An 18,206-nucleotide genomic window follows, 5' to 3' on the forward strand; every position below is an offset into this window, starting at 1 on the left:
TGCAGAGACTGGACAACTAACTGTACCTCCTAAACTCTGTTGGAAATATTTTCAGCTCCCCAAGAAAGCCGAGTGAGCTACCTTCAAGGTCTATTTCTAAGCCCTTAGCAGGCTGTGTGGGGTGGCATCAAGAAGGAATAAAAAAACTGCTTTGAAAGTCAAGTTTTTCCATTCTCTCTTTGAATTTAAGAGTAGGGGCAAGCGTAAGGAAGCCAGCCATCAAACAGGGTTGTGGCCATTAATATTTGATTCTGTCAATGTGTCTGCTGTTTCTGATGGAGGGAAGAGTGAGAGTCAGAATGGAGACCCTCAGAGGGAGTTTCAAGAATCAGTGAAATTTATAGGACTTTGGAAGTGTGTTACAGGAGTTAAAGCCTATCTATGTCTGTCTGTCTATCTCTATCTCTTGTCTCTGTCTCTGTGTATCCCTGTCTTTCTCTGTATGTCTCACTGTCTTTCTCTCTGTGTGTCTGTCTGCCTCTGTGTCTGTGTGTCTCTCTGTGCCTCTCTCTCTCTCTCTCTCTCTCTCTCTCTCTCTCTTTCTCTCTCTCTCTGCGCAGTATGTGTTTAAACTTTGAACCTTTGAGTTCGAATTTTTGAGACTTTCCCCGTCCCCTATCTGGTGCCATAGATGACCTCAGTTTCCCTGAGTTCCTGTGCCTTATGAATCAAGTTAATCACTTCCCCACCCACGCCACAGGGTCTCATGGTTCTCTGCCAGCAGATTACAGACGCACTAAGATTCTGGTCCAAACAGGCCTGGAGCAGTGTAACCCTGAGCACTGATTGGCTCTTCTTGGCTCCTCGTTGACTCCTCCCCTCATCCCTGGTTTTGCCTAAGAGCCTGGTGCAGCCTCACCAGCTCTGGGTAGGTGCTCTGGTGCTCACCGAGGAAGCTTCCTCGGGTGCACCAATCTTAATGACAGAGCCCTTGGAGCAGCAAGATTGTTAATCTTGGTTGCTCCTTTGGCCTCTATCCCTTACCTTCCTATTGCATATGAACTTTCCTTCGTTCTGAACATCGTTTGTCGTCGGCGTCGTGGAGATCGTCGTGGTGCTCAGGTGGTGGTCTTCGTCCGCTTAGAATAGTGTAGTTAGTTAGGGGCCTTCAAAGAAGAAAGAAGAAGCGATTGGCGCGGAGATGCTGGAGGTGTCAGTTACTATGCTAGAATAGGGTAGTAAAACAATACCAGCCAAACCTTTCCGGGGGGCGCAGGTTGCCCACAGGAGGTCGACTTGCCGGCGCTGTCCTTCGCGCCGAGCTCCCTCCATCCTTCTTTCCGTCTGCTGAGACGCGAGGTTGCGGTGCGCAGCTCAGAGCAGCGCACTGACTGCCGCGGGCTCCGCTGGGCGATTGCAGCCGGGTCCGTTTCTCGTCTAGCTGCCGCCGCGGCGACCTGCCTGGTCTTCCTCCCGGACGCTAGCGGTAAGTTGGAGCCCCTGGGCGGCATGGCTAGGGGATTTGGGCGGAGGATGAGGTAGGGGAGCATAGACAAGTCCCGGGTGGTTGCAGCCTGCAGGACCACACACTGGTTCCAGAGGATGGTTGGAGCGACTCAGAGCGCTTAGATCCCGGGGAGGCTGGGGTCTCTGGAAGAGACAAGCACGTAGGTTTCACTGAGGAAGCGCTGGGAGTCTTGAGGAGGTTGGAGAACCTGACTCGAGATGTAGGCGCTAGAGGATCTAGGGACCCTCGCGCTCAGGGAAAGCTGTGAGAGTAAGACTGGGGTGGGGTCTCTAGAAGTAAGGGGAGGGGGAGGAGGCAGGGGAGGGGTGGGAAGGAGGAGGAGTAAAACTGAACGCGGGCCTTCTCTGGTCGAGGGGTTGGGCTGAGGAAGGTGCAATCGAGTAGGGGGATACCAACTGTTCACCTTTTTAAGAAATCGGACCCGGGCCAAGTGGGATGGGGGCTCAGGGCTTGAAGTAATGGGAGCGGGCCTGGGGCGGGGGCAAATGATCTCTATTATGTTCTCGTTGAAACCGACCATCATTTTCCGCGGGTCTCAGTGAACACATGTAACTCTGAGAGATAACACACTGCGGATCTATGTCTTGGTCTAACAGCTGCTGGCTGAATTTGAACTGCGTTGCTGATGGTCACGTAAGTTTAATAGGATAGTATTAGGGTACCCTGCGAGTCTTTTCATTAGCTTACCTAAGCCATTTGGCAACGGTTTTATATTTTGAAAAGGATTGTGGAAACGTCTCCAATGCTGCCTCTTATCCCACCTCATTGCTCAGCTTAGCCTGACAAGCAGTGTTAACTGCATACCACGGAAATGCTAAACATGAACAGGTTGCTGGTTCCTGGTGCGACATAAAGTTCGTCATTGCAAAACATGTCTGTGTGTCTGTTTCTTTTCTGCGCCGAGCCCTATGCGCCTTGCTTCTTATTAGATGGTAGTAGGCGACTAAGGTAGCAAACACATTGCACTATGTTCGAGACCCCTTATTTTAACTGATAGAGCCCCTCCAACAAACACAGAAGGCAACATTCAGCAGTTAGAGGATATTTCATTTAGCTAAGAATCACTGCCTGTACCTGCAGGTTCTTCATTAATATTTACCAGTGTAAGCTCCATTCAAGGAAGCTTGAGCTTAACATATATGCCCCTTAACATATATTCCCCCTACCCTGCACCTTTAAAATTAGCTAAGCAAGGAAAACGTCCATTGATGTGGAAATGGTATTGAACTGAAGTGTTGCAGGGAGGGGGGAGAAAATGTTGCGCAGTGAGTAATCTGCACTCCCAGTTTGTTGCAGACAATCGTGACCTCACATAAACAGTGGTGAAGAAGGATGTATCAAGACACTTTAAATTTTTTCAATAAGAATTTTATATATATATATGACATGCATACATACATTCATGTGTATGTAAAATCATACACTGACAAACCAAAAATAAATTCAGTAAATATAAACAGTCACCTGGAGTTGTTGACTATGCAATGACAATGAGAATGGGCAATTGACATGCACCGCAGAAAATTATTTCTTTTGCAGCCCTCTCCCTCCCCCCTCTCATGCACACACACACACACACACTGCCCTTTAAGAGGGGTGTAATTTTAACACACACACATACACACACACACTCACACACACACTGTCCTTTAAGAGGGGTGTAATTTTTAACACACACATACACACAAATACTCTCACACACACACTGCCTTTTAAGAGGGGTATAATTTTTAACACACACACACACTCTCTCACACACACACACACTGCCCTTTAAGAGGGATGCAATTTTTAACACCTTTCTTTTGGGAAATCATATACAACTCCCTAACTCATCCTAAAGGAAAGAACTTCCCCCCTATATTTTGAGGAGGTAGACCACAGGTACTTAATTATATTTTTCATTCACTAAATTTGTTCTTCTGGTCCTCTTGGGAAGTAAAAAAATTTGCTCTGTGTAAATCATTTATCTCCTACTAGCACTTATCATCTGCTGCAGCAAACCCAACTCAAGCCCTGCATATCAGAAGGTGGATAAGGCTGTGATTTCAATGGCCAGGTAGGATTTGGGTGTTTACACAAACACCAGCAGGAATTTTCTATCTGCACCACAGACCGGGGCCATTAACCCTTCATCTATTGTCGTTTGGGTTTTTCTTTTTTCTGCCATGTAGACATGTCATGGATAACAGTGATGACTTTTTCAGGTAATAATGTGACAGGCTTTGGTGCAGTCTTTATTCACAGGAAAAAGAAGAGCATGAGAACTGACATTTTTGAGAACCTCCTGGATGCCAGGCAGGTATTCTAGAGTATTATATATAAGCTTTATTTCATAATATTTTCATGGCATTGTTATGAATAGAAAAATCGTATGTCAAATGTTATTGATACCAACCAAATTTCTTCCCAATTTCCAAAGATTCTCTCATAGATTAAGACAAGGAAACACAAAGCACTTATTTGTGCTAACATGGTTATCTGAGAAAAACACACCTATTTTTCCAGCAACAGAAATAATAACTGAAGGTCCTGTGCTGCAACGGAGCACTTACCTAGCATATACGAAACATTACCTTCAATCTCCAGCATTGCAAAAAATTTTTTTCCCTGCATTTAAGCTGGATGTCCGTGACAATGTGCCACCAATGTCCTAAGGATTTAAGAAATATAAGCACCAACACCAAGAAGACAGTAGATTTTCCCCTCTAAAAAATAAACTAAAATTTCCTGTTAGGTTTACAGCATTCTCAATATTGTCTGGAATTTAACTATTTAGGAATATTTCTTCATTTGGCTTTAAAAAACTCAATAATAATCTGAAAAATAAATGAATCCTTGTATCTTCATATTTTATTTTAGTTTCTACAAATAAGAGTCATATATTTTACAAATAAAGGAATCACAAGAAGAAGCAGAATTTAGAGTAAAGATTATCAGCATCCAACATAAAGTATCTCCAGCTGCTCTTAAATTGTTCCAAGCCCGAAACTGAATGTTGCAGTTTGCTGAGCCCTACTGCCAAACAATAATTAAGTTCCAGGATCTAATGGCTCCTTAGTCTCCAGACTATTTGGTTAGTATCATTAACATGTGTCTTGCAACTTCACTTATATAGCAGTGGAATCCTTCAAGAAACAGGGATATACAACACTTGTGTTGAGATTATTTTAGTAGAGCATCTTTGAAAGCTTAATGTCTAATGAAATAAATTCTTAGTTAGCTCATTAACTAGGTAGCAATAAGCCAACTATGAAAACTTGACACCATATTGGGGTCAATAAGGTATTATTGTAATATAATGACACATAGTCATATAATATATAGTGATGTAATAAATTAACATTACTTGTTCATTATGAAACATGACATGCTTTGATATTTTAATGATTTCACAAGACAGTATTTTATATTATCATTTGTCATAATTATAAAATACCTATGTCTTAATTTTCTATGTATTGTATAGTTGAATCTCAGAAGAAAATCACCAATCATTAGCATAATGAATGTTCAATTTCTCTGTCATTGCCTTCAATAGAACATTTTGAGATGTCTTTAAATACAGAGAACATAGCTGCAGAAATTCCTAGTATTCCCCATTTTTCACACTCAGCATTGCAATCAACCAAGAATTTAAGCTGCACCACCATTAGCCCGGCCCCTAGCAGGCATTTTAATGCACAGTTAGAATAGTATGAGCAGGATTTCAAATAAAATGTACAAGAGCTAGAATATTGAGTTTGTGTCCTACTACACAGCATCTACCTCTGCTTTATCTTTATGCTGATTCCTCTTTCTGGCTATGGTTAAGACTGTGCTATCTACACTATCCTAAAGATGTTTAAAAGTTACAGCATATCTAGCTGTCATTTAGTATTATAATTAACGTTATCCATGGTCGGTTACACCATGAAGTGAACTAGAAAAACCTTTTGACCCACAAACTACCTTCATGGCCCTTTGCATCACTTGAAATTCTGCATTCAGAAATATTTTCTTTACTTTTAGTAGTGTCCTATTGAACCACAAATGTCCACTTAAAGGGCTAAAAATGTCCTTGCGTATTAAAGAACCATGACTATACCATAGTTACCAGAGAGCTTTGAAAACTGCAATATCTCATGCAGCAGCTATATGTTGATATGCTAAATTTCATACAAAAAGTGTATCCTTATGAGTTCATAAATAAACATCACCTAACATCAAGTTTCTTTTGGAACAAAGATATGTAGATAGTCATCAATTTCAACTGCCCCAAGTTTGTAAACATTCTCCTTACTCAGGAGGGTAAGTAGAAGGTATTTTCTGGGGAATAAGAAGGAGATTATGCTTCTGATCCAAGTAGCAAACAAGTGAGAAAATGAGAATGAATTGAAATCTCCTAGAAGGCAACCTGAATCATTGTGCTAGGTAGTTAGCCAAGCCTCAGAGGAAAGAATATAGATAGTATGTTTGGCCTTCTATAGAAAATGAAGCAGTTAGTCTGGAGGTTCTGCAAGGAGGGTGTGTTCCAAGATATATATCCAGTGATGTCAGGATGTAGGGTACATGTAGTGCAAACATTGAAAGCAACTAAATACTAAGAAGTCATGTCAAAAATGTACAGACAAAAGTATCAGTGAATTAAATAGCTACAGTGGCCATGTCATTTCATTTTCATGAAAACATATTTCTTCTTTAAGGGCATTAGTGAAATGCCTTTGACTAAATGTCTTCGCATCTTTTTTAAAGTTCATTTTAAACTCACATATCTCCTACTTTAGATAAGGAATCAAGACTCAATGTTTTTTATGTGCAGCTCCCTACAATCAAATCAAGAAGACTTAATCAAGTTAGCAAGTAGTTATTCCTCTTAAGAATATAATAAACAATGATAATAGTGGCCATGATTCATTGAAAATTGCTGCATAAAACATTGGACACATGTATAAGAGGTTAATATATGTTTTCTCATTTAAGCCTCACGACGATTCCATGAGAAGGTAATAGTATTAGCCACAGTTTGTATACTGGCAAACTGAGTCATGCAAGAAGGTGAAATAATCTACTCAACTGTAATGAACAATTGCAAGCCTGAAAGCAGGCACTTTTGAATCTAGTTACACAGTAAACTCTCTTGCTTATATTTAGGCATTGTTTTATACTATTACCACTAGGCTTTGGACAAGTGTATATGTATATGAAGATATCATTGACAATTTCCTTTAACACCTGTCAAGGAATAAAATGGGAATGTAACATTTCATGTAGATTTTGCTATCGGTTAAAAAAATATCAAATAATTTAGAAACATTGATGCTGACAGGCTGGGAGGTAAGCAGCTGAGTGAAATATGGGTGTGGAACCCGAGGTCTTAATATCAGCATTCAGGAGCAAGGTGATTTTAAGTTTGAAGCCTACCATGGCTACACAGCAAGGCCCTTACTCAAAAATGCTAAGTCCCTGTCTCAAAAAGGGGGAGAAAAGAAATCAAAGTTCATGGGAGTTACCGAATTGTACCAAAAACAATGAAAACATATCAGAGAAATAGCATATATAGAGATAAGATAAGCACACAGAGGCAGGGCCTACTACAGTTATGTATACTCAGATACGGTTTGTACTTGATGTCACTGCAACAAAGACCAAATCTATTTGGTCATTTTTAGAAAGCTGGGTACTTGCAATTCAAACAGGAAAATTGAAGTTAAGAAAGCGCATAACTAGAATAACAGAAGGTTGCTAGAAATATTGGAGAAACATAAGAAAATATTGAAAGACTGTGGTATGACGCTCACCCTACCAAACATTCCTCAGGCCTTTGTGGTCTTCCAGGTCTGGTTCATACCCGACCTCCTACAGCAAGATTTTGCCAGCTTGTACTTATATATGACAAAGCCCTTGTCTGAAATCTGTATCAATTAGCAAATTTAGATTGATTGTGCTGCCAACTGTAGAAACTTAATGTTTTGTACCTCTAAGAGCTCAAGCATCTACCACAAGTATCTCCCTAAACATAAGTTCAGGCAATTAAGGATTTTCAAATCTTAACTTAGATTACCTAAAGTTTAGTCTGAAAATACACAGTTTTATTTTCTATTTTACAGTGAAATATACATATGCCCCCCTCTCGAGTGTGTGTGTGTGTGTGTGTGTGTGTGTGTGTGTGTGTGTGTTTAACCATTTGGTTGACTACTTGACTACTTGTCAGGTGATAAACATGTGCTTAATGTGCAGAACCAGTTTCACGTTCTAGGTCTGTTCCATAGCTTCGATGTTATTTGAGCTTTAACTAGTTAGCTCACCGATCTACACTCTTTTTGCGATGTGGGTTGATGGGCAAGTCTAATTGTTTCTTTTCTAATTACAGGATATCAGAAGTTACTATTCTTAAATTGCTTACAGTGATAAGATCATGAATGTGTAGGTTTTGTAATTTGAAACATGTAAAGTTAACTTTATAATTTATAGCTTGCTGGTACATCGATCCAGTTTAGGATTAGTCATTGACTCCTGGAAGTTAAAAACAATTTAACATCTGACCTAAAAGAACTTCAGAGGAATTCCGATGCTTTTATTCTTGTGTGAAGTAAATCTACAGGATCTGGTGCTATTCTAGCAATATGTTTTAGACCTGTAAGTTAAGGGAGCAAAAGTGAATAGGTTTATTGATAGACTTATTTCTTTATCCTTTCATCACATATCTATTTTAAAATAATTGCAAATGGAAAAGAAATGGCAATATATAATTATGCAGTAAAATGATTATTTATTGATACCATGACTCTTACTCTTTCAAAACTTATTTAAGCAGTCACTATGAGTAGATTAATTGGGTTTTAGGTCTATTTCCCTCCTTTCATTGAACAACAGTTTATCTCAATTTCTTCAATACATCTATTACTGAACTTCAACCAATTTTCCAAATTTTATTTAATCAAATCTATTAAGTGTACTGCCCATGTTCATCAAATATATAATCCAAATTAGTCAATCATAAGATGAATAACCTGTAATAATAATGGAATAGCATCAAGTATTATTTAAGGGATTGGTGTATTTCCAATGCTATTTTAGATGACTGATAGATGCTAACGTGCTTATAATATAAAATTTCCTAAAAGAAACTGCTGTTCAGGAAAGGCAATTCTCTTCTTTATATTTCTCACTCAGAATAAATGTCCCATTTTCCTCAGATATGCCATTGCAATTGTAGACTCTTATTACTAGTTCTTTAACTATCACTGCAGAAACAAATCTCCACTCCTAATCTGATCACAATGCACAGATAATGCAAAGTATTTACAGAGTTGTTAGCAATAGAATGAGGAACTAGTTGTAAAGCACCAAGAATAAATAAAGTGAGTACCAGGTAAGCTGTAAAGTAATGAGCCTGTGGTAAGGTAGGTCTTTGTGAATGCCAGCAGACCAGTTCTAATGCTTAGTTCAGGAGGGACTGTACAGTTTTGCCACAAACAGTGGAGAAGAAAGCTATTTTGCTGACTATAAAGACAAAATGCAAGAGCCAGGAATGGTGCTATGTGCCTGTACTCACAAGGTTGAGCAAGAGAATAGTGCATTTGAGATCAGTCTGTGTTACAAATAAAGTTGTTACGAAGTACATAGCAAGATCGTATCTCCCAACAAACACAAAATAAGAATAATGCTTAAAATACAAATGTTTTACACTTTTATGTATACAATATAGAAAAAGCCACTTATCACACTAAAAGATCATCTAATTTCATACATAAAATTATCAAATTTTTCATATTAATTTTAACTGGCACTTAGCATATTGTGTTTTATTTTACTTTTGTTCATTTCTTTTAACTTAATAGTTTAAAGTTCATGTGCCAGGTATGATATCACAGATTTTATAAGCATTGTCTTGGTTTTTAAGTTGAGTAATAGCTATTTTATTAGGTCAAATATTCACAGATAAAGACTGTATTTTATTCATGTTCATATGCATAGGCCATTATACATTATGGTTTACTTGAATATGTTTTGACTGACTAATTAATATATAAACATACTGCACTATGGAAAAGTTTTTTGGGGGGATTTTTGAGGCAGGGTTTCTCTGTGGCTTTGGAGGCTGTCCTGGAACTAGCTCTTGTAGATCAGGCTGGTCTCAAACTCACAGAGATCCACCTGTCTCTGCCTCCCAAGTGCTGGGATTAAAGGCGTGTGCCACCACCGCCTGGCTATGGAAAAGTTTTAAAGCTACAAAGTTAAGGGTTAAGTGACCTGAGTTCTAGTCTTTTATGTGCCTCTGTATCCTTTGCTGGTTTAAGAGGAAATCCGAGGCAGATCAGTAAAGAGTACATAGCTAGCACGAATGAAGGTCTTTGGTTCAGTCTTCAGCACTGGAAGGAAAAAAAGGTAAACTAGGTGGCTACTAGTATCCCTTCAAATGCTTACTGTAAAGTTAAGAAAAACTTCAAAGATTTTCTAGTTCTGAAACCTGTCTTCAAATAAAAATGGGAAGACTGAAGATTTTTCTATCACTGAAAATAGCAGCTATGATTCTTCAAGCACACAAGAAATTGTTAAACAAGCAAAAGTCAGTCCTCACCTCTGGTATTGAACCTGTAATTGTCCCATTCACTTCAGTGCCCTATATTTGAAATGTTTCCCCTTTTAAGTGTAACTAAGTGGAAATGTCTCTTGATTTTCTTTTATTGCTTGAAGTGAATGTAACAGATTCTTATTATCAGGAACAAAACTAACATAATTATGGCTTGTGATCCAAATTCAGGCCCAATCCTTACCAAAGGGAGTTATTTAATGTTGTCAAAAACAATAAAGGTAGCCTTTACAGTTAATATAGTATATCACTTATCAACTTCTTTAAGCGATGTAAGTGTTACTTAAGGAATAATTATTATTTTATCTTAGTAGGATTTATCTGTGGCTGGGTGTAATGACCCTAGTCTGTAAGGCCCAGAACTTGAGAAGGGCAGGCAAGAGGATCAGAAGTTTCAGGGTCATCTTTGACTATATAGTGTGTTCAATAGCATAGGTTGAATGAGACTCTGTCAACACACACACACACACACACACACACACACACTTTCTAGCCATTTTACTTGTGCATATAACATGATCATTCTTTGGGAAGAAAAACAGATGACTTTAAAAACCTTTTTAAGTTTTGAAAATGTCTTATAAACACACAGAAGGCAAAAAGGTAAAAGTTAAATGAATCAAAATGTTTCACACAAAGTTATTTTGACAACATCAAAATTCCAAGGATTCATATTACCAGCCTGTGAACATAGACAATAGTTAGCCATAGTAAAAAAATAAAGTTGGGGCTGTTTTCCATTTCTTCATTTTACTAGGTATTGACTAACATGCACATTTATGATATTCTTCCTAATATATATTTATATTTATGTTCTGTATACACACACACACACATACACACACACAATTTTGTTTTTTAGTGGCAGGGTTTCACTGTGTAGGCCTATCTCTCACTTTGTAGACAAAGCTGGTCTCGAATTAATATTTCTCCTCTTATTCACTCCAGAATGTTGGGATGCATCATCAAACCCAGTCTATTTTCTAATATTCTCTATTACTTGCAATTTAAAAACTTCCTATAAAGTTGAATTTAAGCCAAAGTTATATCCTTATATCCTAGACTACACTTTCCCCCTCTTTCATTTACCTTATTTTCTAAGAAAAGTAACAAACAGCTGAACGTACTTAAAATATAATCACAGAGCATCCTTGTAATATCATTTACACTTGGTTATATAGTTCCAAAATGTTCTCTTATTTTCAACTTAACTACAAAGTAATTAGGGCCCATATTTTAGCAACATTTATGCAAATAAGACCCTTAATAGAAAATACCTTGAAAAATTGTATTTGTGATCACACTTGATTGTACAACCAGATTGAAACAATACCATGCTTTCTCATTCAGGATAACCCAGGACTTCCAGTAGTCGCCATACCTTCTATGCTATACATAGCTTCAAAGAAATTTTGGTGGTGCTGATAAATAAATGACACATTCAAGAAATTGTATGTTCTTGGTAGTATGGTGTTTTCCTAATGTGTGAGGCTCTGAGGTTCATCTCCTGGATCATTAAATCAGAAGTTACATAGAGGTGTGTGTGTGCGTGTGTGTGTGTGTGTGTGTGTGAGAGAGAGAGAGAGAGAGACAGAGACAGAGACAGACAGAGAGAGACAAAGAGACAGAGGCAGAGACACAGGATAATAGAAATGATTAAAATAAATGATAAATGTGTTTCTGCAGAAAGCAGGCATTCATTTAAATGTGGTTAGAGGTTATATACACATAACTGATTGATGAGCAATATGTCTTTGATGAAAATCTTAATAAAAACCTAATCACTTTCCGTAGAATCAGTTGGAATACAGCCACCCCATTGTACTTTAGCCAAGCAAGGTTTCTTGAAAGTCAATCAAGCTATTTTGATTTCCTCTTTTAATTTTCCAAAATGTTTCAAATTATTATACTTTATCTCTTATACCTATTATCACTATTGTAATGTTCAGAGCCCATGTAATCAAAGATGCTTTCAATATTTCACAATATCACATTCTAAACTCTTGTTTAATGTTGTTATAATAATATACATAACACTGAACCTGAAATTTAAAACTTCCTTTCTTTCCCGAGAAAATTAGTAAAAATTAAAATGTCATATTATTTTATTCCAAAATCGCTTTTCAGTGAAGAATTCCCAATAGGAATTCACTAATATTTTTGGTTAACATCAATGTTGCTAACTTTTAGGCTAAGATTGGATGTTATGACTAGAATTTGTCTGGTTCATTAAATATATTCTTAGATTTATATGGGACATTTAGGTTATTAGTGTATAAAGGCTTCACAGGACAAAGAAGGTCATGAGCACCTGTTCAACTAACTAAAGGTCATTACTACATATATGCGACCTTCTCTGACCCCCATGTTAGAAGTATTCTGGTTTTGTATTCTTTTATTCTTTGGGGGTGACTTTAGACGTTAGAAAGAAGGGAAGGAAAGGCCATTTATAGTTTGTCCATGACTCCTGTCAGGCATCCCTTTTGATTTCTAATTGCTTTCCCATGAAAACTATACCTGGGTGTTTTTTCACCATTTTTAATAAGTCTGAAATTGTAGTATTTGTGTTCATGTAAAATAATTTCAAAGTAATTATTCAAGTTTCTGTATTAAGATCTTAAAGTATGGTACCCAGGCCCCTCCTTGATCTGTTTTAGGAATCGGGCAGACTTCTAGCATCATCAATAGAGACAAAGCTTTTGAGGCCTCATTTATTTCAGGACCTAAGAGCACTACAGAAAATATAGCACCTGTGCTTAGAGTCATATAACTGTCAAACCAGAATTTGATGTCCATTCACCCTTTCCTAGAATCACTACCATAAATTATATTGTTATGCAACAAAACCCCAGACATTACACTGTAAAAGAGTATTAAATAGTTGCCTTGCACACAATTAAGTACCAACATGTACGTAAATATGCTGTACATTTGACGCTGATATAATCAGTTGTCTGATGATAACATAACTGTTAGTTTCCAACACCAAAAGATTATTTATTTTTATTAGATCATGCTCAGTAATATTAACAAGGCACTTTATAACTTCTCAAGGTGTAGCTGATGTGAAAGCGACTGTGAATTAAGTGCTAAACATTCAAATAAAGCAATGGGATTAAAGTATTCTCATATTTCTGAGTGACTTCATACTGCATATGGGTTTTTAACATTAAATGTAATGTTCTTTTGTGTGAGTGTGACAGAGACAGAGAAAGAGAAAGAGACAGAGGAGAGGGCGAGAGAAAGGGAGAGGAAAAGGAAAGGAGAGAGAGGGAGGAGAGAGAGGGGGGTTGTTGGGGGACAGGGTCTGAGCATTCATCGAGGTCAGGGGACAATATTCTGCCTTCAGTTTTCTCCTTCCACCTTTACGTGGGATGCAGGAACCGGCCTCAGGTTAGCCGGCCTGTGCTGCAGGCACTTTACCCATGGAGACATCTTTTTGGCCACTATTGATTATGTTTTTAAGATGCCTAAAGTAAGGTTAAGGGACAGTTCTTGACTAATTTTTGGTAACATGTATAGTTATTGTTAATGCTGAAGTCATAGAGATAATTCTAGTCTTTTGACTCTGAATTTGGATTCTTTCCCCACATAGTCCATTGCCTCTTGAAAGCTGTGTGGCATAATAAGAGAAAGCTTTTAACATTTTGACTACATCATACTGTCCTTGAGAATCACGTCATTCTTAATAAATTCGGAATGAACAGAAAATACATTTGCATTCTTGGCTCAAAATTATAACCTCAGTACAAATATGTGAATACCTTGAAGACTATGGCTTTTGTTATTACTGAAATTAACATAGAAGATATAATTACGTTTGTGTTATATATCATATGAACACATATTCACAACATGCGGAAAAGCACAGTGATTTGGGAGCTTATATTAAACTGACCAGTCGATTGGCCACATACACTTATTTATGTTAGCTTTGATTTCTTATTTTGAGCAACTGATGTCTGAAACAGCTCAACGCTGAATGCTTACTCTATAAATTACATTCCTTAAAAATGTACAAATGCAAGCATGAGTCACTAGCTACAGAAGTCCATCTTTAATCCATTATGTTATTTCCATAAGGAAAGAAACCAGCGACCTTCAGTAGTTTTAAAGACAATGACTCTGAGCAATAGAGTATGTGAAATACGCAATCACAACATGAACATTCAATGAACTCAGGTAAAAAATAGCTTTGTAAAATGAAATATTTCCTTCTATGACTATTTTCCCATTCATTTGTGTGAGTACCTTTCATAAATGGGATGGATGTGAAACGATATCGAAACATTATTTCATTCACCATTGTATTGATAGAGGGGAAATCATGTCTCCTTTTGGGGCTTTTAGTCTCATTAGTAAAACAATTTAAGAATGGACTCAGATGAAAGCACAAAGGAAACTTCTTTAGAATGTAAAAGAAAAATTCCCAACTGCAAAACCGTAGCAGCTGCCCAAGGGGAGATAATGGAGGAGAAAAGGAAAAAAGATCATGGCCTTTAGGCTGACATGCACATCAAACACACAGCAAACAAACAACCCCATGGTAGGAAGGCCTCACAGAAAAGATAAGGAAGCCCAAAATGTTGCCGGGAAAGCTCTAAAAGAGACTGAAGAATCAGGAAATACAAATGGAGAGAAGCTGATAAAGAGCCAAGTCAGGACTCAATCTAAAAAGACTGTAAGCTCTTTCCATGGCTCCTTGAGTAACAAACAGCCTACCTTTTCAAAATGTGTCAAATACTTATGCACAAAATTTACTCTGAGTAAAATACCTGTTCAGACCTAACATTCTCATCCAGGCTTGAGTTTGAACACAAGACAGGGGATAGGCATCGTATGATGGCTTCTCCAAATCAAAAAGGTTTGAATCCTTAAAGATCTCACCTCACTTCTAAAAGTGAGGAAAACACTATTTATTAATACCAAATTGATGGGAAAATTGTGCAAGATGTTATATATCGGGCAGAGGTCTATTATGTAAGGTTTTATTCTTCTTGGAATCCAAGGTGGCAACAGTGTTATGAGAATGACTTATCTATGTGCATTCAGCCAAAGTAAAGGATAAACACAAAAAAGTGACAAAAGAAATTACAATTTCTTTCTGTCTTCCATTATCTTGTAGGTTCAAGGGAGGACTCAATGCTTTTTAACAAAAGCAGCTGTTTCTAACAAATGTACCTGTTTCACATGGGGGGGGTGTTCCATCAGAGGATAAGTCACTTGTCACACAAGTGTGAGGACCAGAGTTCAAAATTCAGCCTCTATTTAAAAGCACAAGTCTGATGGCCCGAATTTGATCCCTGGTCTAACTGTAGAAGGAGAGAACCAACTCTTGAAAGTTGTCTGACTTCCGCATGTGCCCTGTGCCACACACTTGCCAACACACATACATCACATACGAATAATAATGATAATGAAGATGATACTGATATTATAATGATAATGATAGTGGTGATGGTGGAGGTAGAGGTAGTGGTTGTAATGATGAAATTTAAATAACTCAAACAACAAATAGGCCAGCAAACAAAATTTCCTCTGGTTTGTCAGGTCCTATTGGATTTTTGACCACTATTGCTAGTGCCACTGACAGTGCACTCTATTGTTCCCTTGACAAAGATACAGTAAGTTTAAAAGGGAGTGTCATATCACAATAACAAAGACCGTGATTTTAAAGACTGCATGTAAACATGAAGTGAAATCTAAGAAAATTTAAAATAACAACACAACACAATAAAGCAGAAGATTATCTTCGTGCTTAAATAACACTCTGTAAAAGAGAACAAAATTTTTTTGAACAGTGTGGAAGAAATAGAGAAAAATCTGAGCCTCTTAATGCTAGAATGTATATCAACTCCAGCAGGAGAAGTTTTGCATCTTCTTGGAGATGCCTGCCACACAGATGGAAACACTTTCCCAAACTGACTAAATTGCCTTCAGAATGAGCACATTTTATCACATATTAATCACGCTTCTATAAGGATTCCTTGAAAATTCAAATAATCAGCGAAAGTAAGCCTGCAGTCTCTTTGTGGTCTTGCTTTAATGCTAAGTTTCCTTTTTCCTAAATAACTCTGATAATCTGCGAATGCACAGAGAAGTACATTTGGTTCTCTTAGTAGCCACTGGCTCAGGCCTCAATAATGATGTTTGAGCACAAAATAGTGCCTTCTTAGGGACTTTAAAAGACAATTTTGAATTGAAACTATACTTTTATAATAGCTTTATTAGAGTAGGCTGGAAATGAAATAGCAATAATTTGTGTAATGTTGAGTATAATCTCTTATCCTCAGAATCACTGTATTAATCAACGAGAAGCCATGTCAAAAGTAATAATATCATACTTGGGAAACTTCAAAATGGATGTTTGTATTAATATATAAAACACAGTTGTGCTCAGGACCATCTTGCTGTCTTGAGACACTGACACACACACACACACACACACACGAGCGCACACGTGCACGCGCACGTGCAGAGACAGAGACAGAGACAGCAAACTTATTGTGGGAATTGAAAATAGTAGTTCAATAAGGTAAGGAGAGATCAAAGACTTGAACTGATGATATACACAAGAAATGGCAGGATTAGGCTGGAAGAACACACTCAAAAAGGAATCAATTTCAGAAAAAGGAAGCCGTCCTTTTTTCAAATTTAACGTTTTTAAAATCTACTCTTTAAAACATTAGACAGATCAGAAAATATTTTTGCCCTTTAATCCCAGCACTTGGGAGGCAGAGGCAGGCAGATCTCTGTAAGTCCGAGGCCAGCCTGGTCTACCGACTGAGTTCCAGTACAGGCTCCTTGAAAGCAATACAGAGAAACCCTGTCTCGAAAAACCAGAAAAAAATAAAAAAGAACGAAAGAGAGAAAGTATTTTTGCTTGTTAAGTTTCAGAGAAATATTTTTAAAACCTACAAGATTAATTTTTTCATGGGGCAAGAGATATGCTTCATTATAAAATGTCTAAATTTATCTTCTCATGATGTAAAACCCAGAATAAACAATTTCTAACAGTGACATCACAGAATGCATTGTTCTGGGTGCAGTAGTCAAACGTGACCACTAGGGGGCCTCAATTTCATTTGCTGCAAATCTGTGGCCAAAATCAGATTTATTCCCTCCATGGATACTATACAATTAGGTAAAATTAATTTAAATGTGAGCCACAACAGGTCGAGCAGATTACTACGTATAGTGAGATGATATGTTTTGATGCAATGCAATTGTACGTTGTATCACGTTAATCGATAACAGCATTTCAAGTGCATCTTCACTAAGCATGAACTCTTACGTACAGTAGAAAATAGTGATTTTGGATTTCTGCATCCTGTAAAGTGTTAGGAGAACAAGCTTTATGCACCTTTCTCCTAAGAAGTTGAGTATTATAAAGTTCCGTACAACAGAATCTTAATTTTGAGCATTTATTTTTACAGTCCTCACAATGAATCTTTGTACTAACTTCTTAAAGTGACAACAAAATGTTCTCATACAGATTTATAAATATTAAATGTATTTTAAATATAATTTAGACAGGAAGGGAGTTTTTTAATCTAGGTTGTTTCTTATTTGTACTCACAACTACTTTATTATACTGTCATAAAGAAGCAGAAATAGAGTAAATCTTAAGTATAATAATTCCATCTTTGATAACATGAAATATAATCCCACCAAATTATTTAAATCGTGGCTTTAAAACTCACTATATACATATTTCATATTACTTTACTCATGTCAATTTATGTTGATCAGTTTATAAATTAATTAAATTATTTTAATAATCTCAAATAATAAAATGATGTTTCCTATGTATTTTTCATAATTTTAATGATGTCTACTTTATTGCATTTTTACTTAGCTAATCAGAATGTTTACTTTGTATTTTAAGAAAGTACCTGCATTTAAAATATCTTGGTCATGTTTATAGTGTTCAGAGAATCTTTTCCTTTTTAAAATAAAAAAATTAAAAGTTTGTCCTAGTCCCAAAATGTAGCTAATATTTAATTTTGAATTGCAAAATAAATGGGTAGAAAATTGATACTGTTATGATAACGGGCATTTAAATAATGGTTGTCAAATGTTATTTTCTTTCCTAGCGGCTAATATCATCATAGAAACTTTGGACCAAAACCATTTAACTGCAGCTCTGGAAACTGCCTTGTA

General features: G+C 37.1%; 1 protein-coding gene across 1 annotated transcript in view; it reads left to right on the top strand.

Annotated features, from left to right (window-relative positions):
* The first annotated feature begins 849 nt into the window (after window positions 1-849).
* The window catches only part of Htr2c (5-hydroxytryptamine receptor 2C), a 215,396-nt gene continuing 198,039 nt past the window's right edge, over window positions 850-18,206 (top strand). Inside the window, exon 1 of the mRNA XM_040744524.1 lies at window positions 850-1,426. The gene's annotated coding sequence lies outside the window, so the exon portion shown is untranslated. The remainder of the gene's footprint in view (window positions 1,427-18,206) is intronic.

The sequence above is a fragment of the Mesocricetus auratus genome, unplaced genomic scaffold, assembly GCF_017639785.1.
Source record: "Mesocricetus auratus isolate SY011 unplaced genomic scaffold, BCM_Maur_2.0 Super-Scaffold_100003, whole genome shotgun sequence".
In the NCBI taxonomy this organism is placed as follows: Eukaryota; Metazoa; Chordata; class Mammalia; order Rodentia; family Cricetidae; genus Mesocricetus; species Mesocricetus auratus.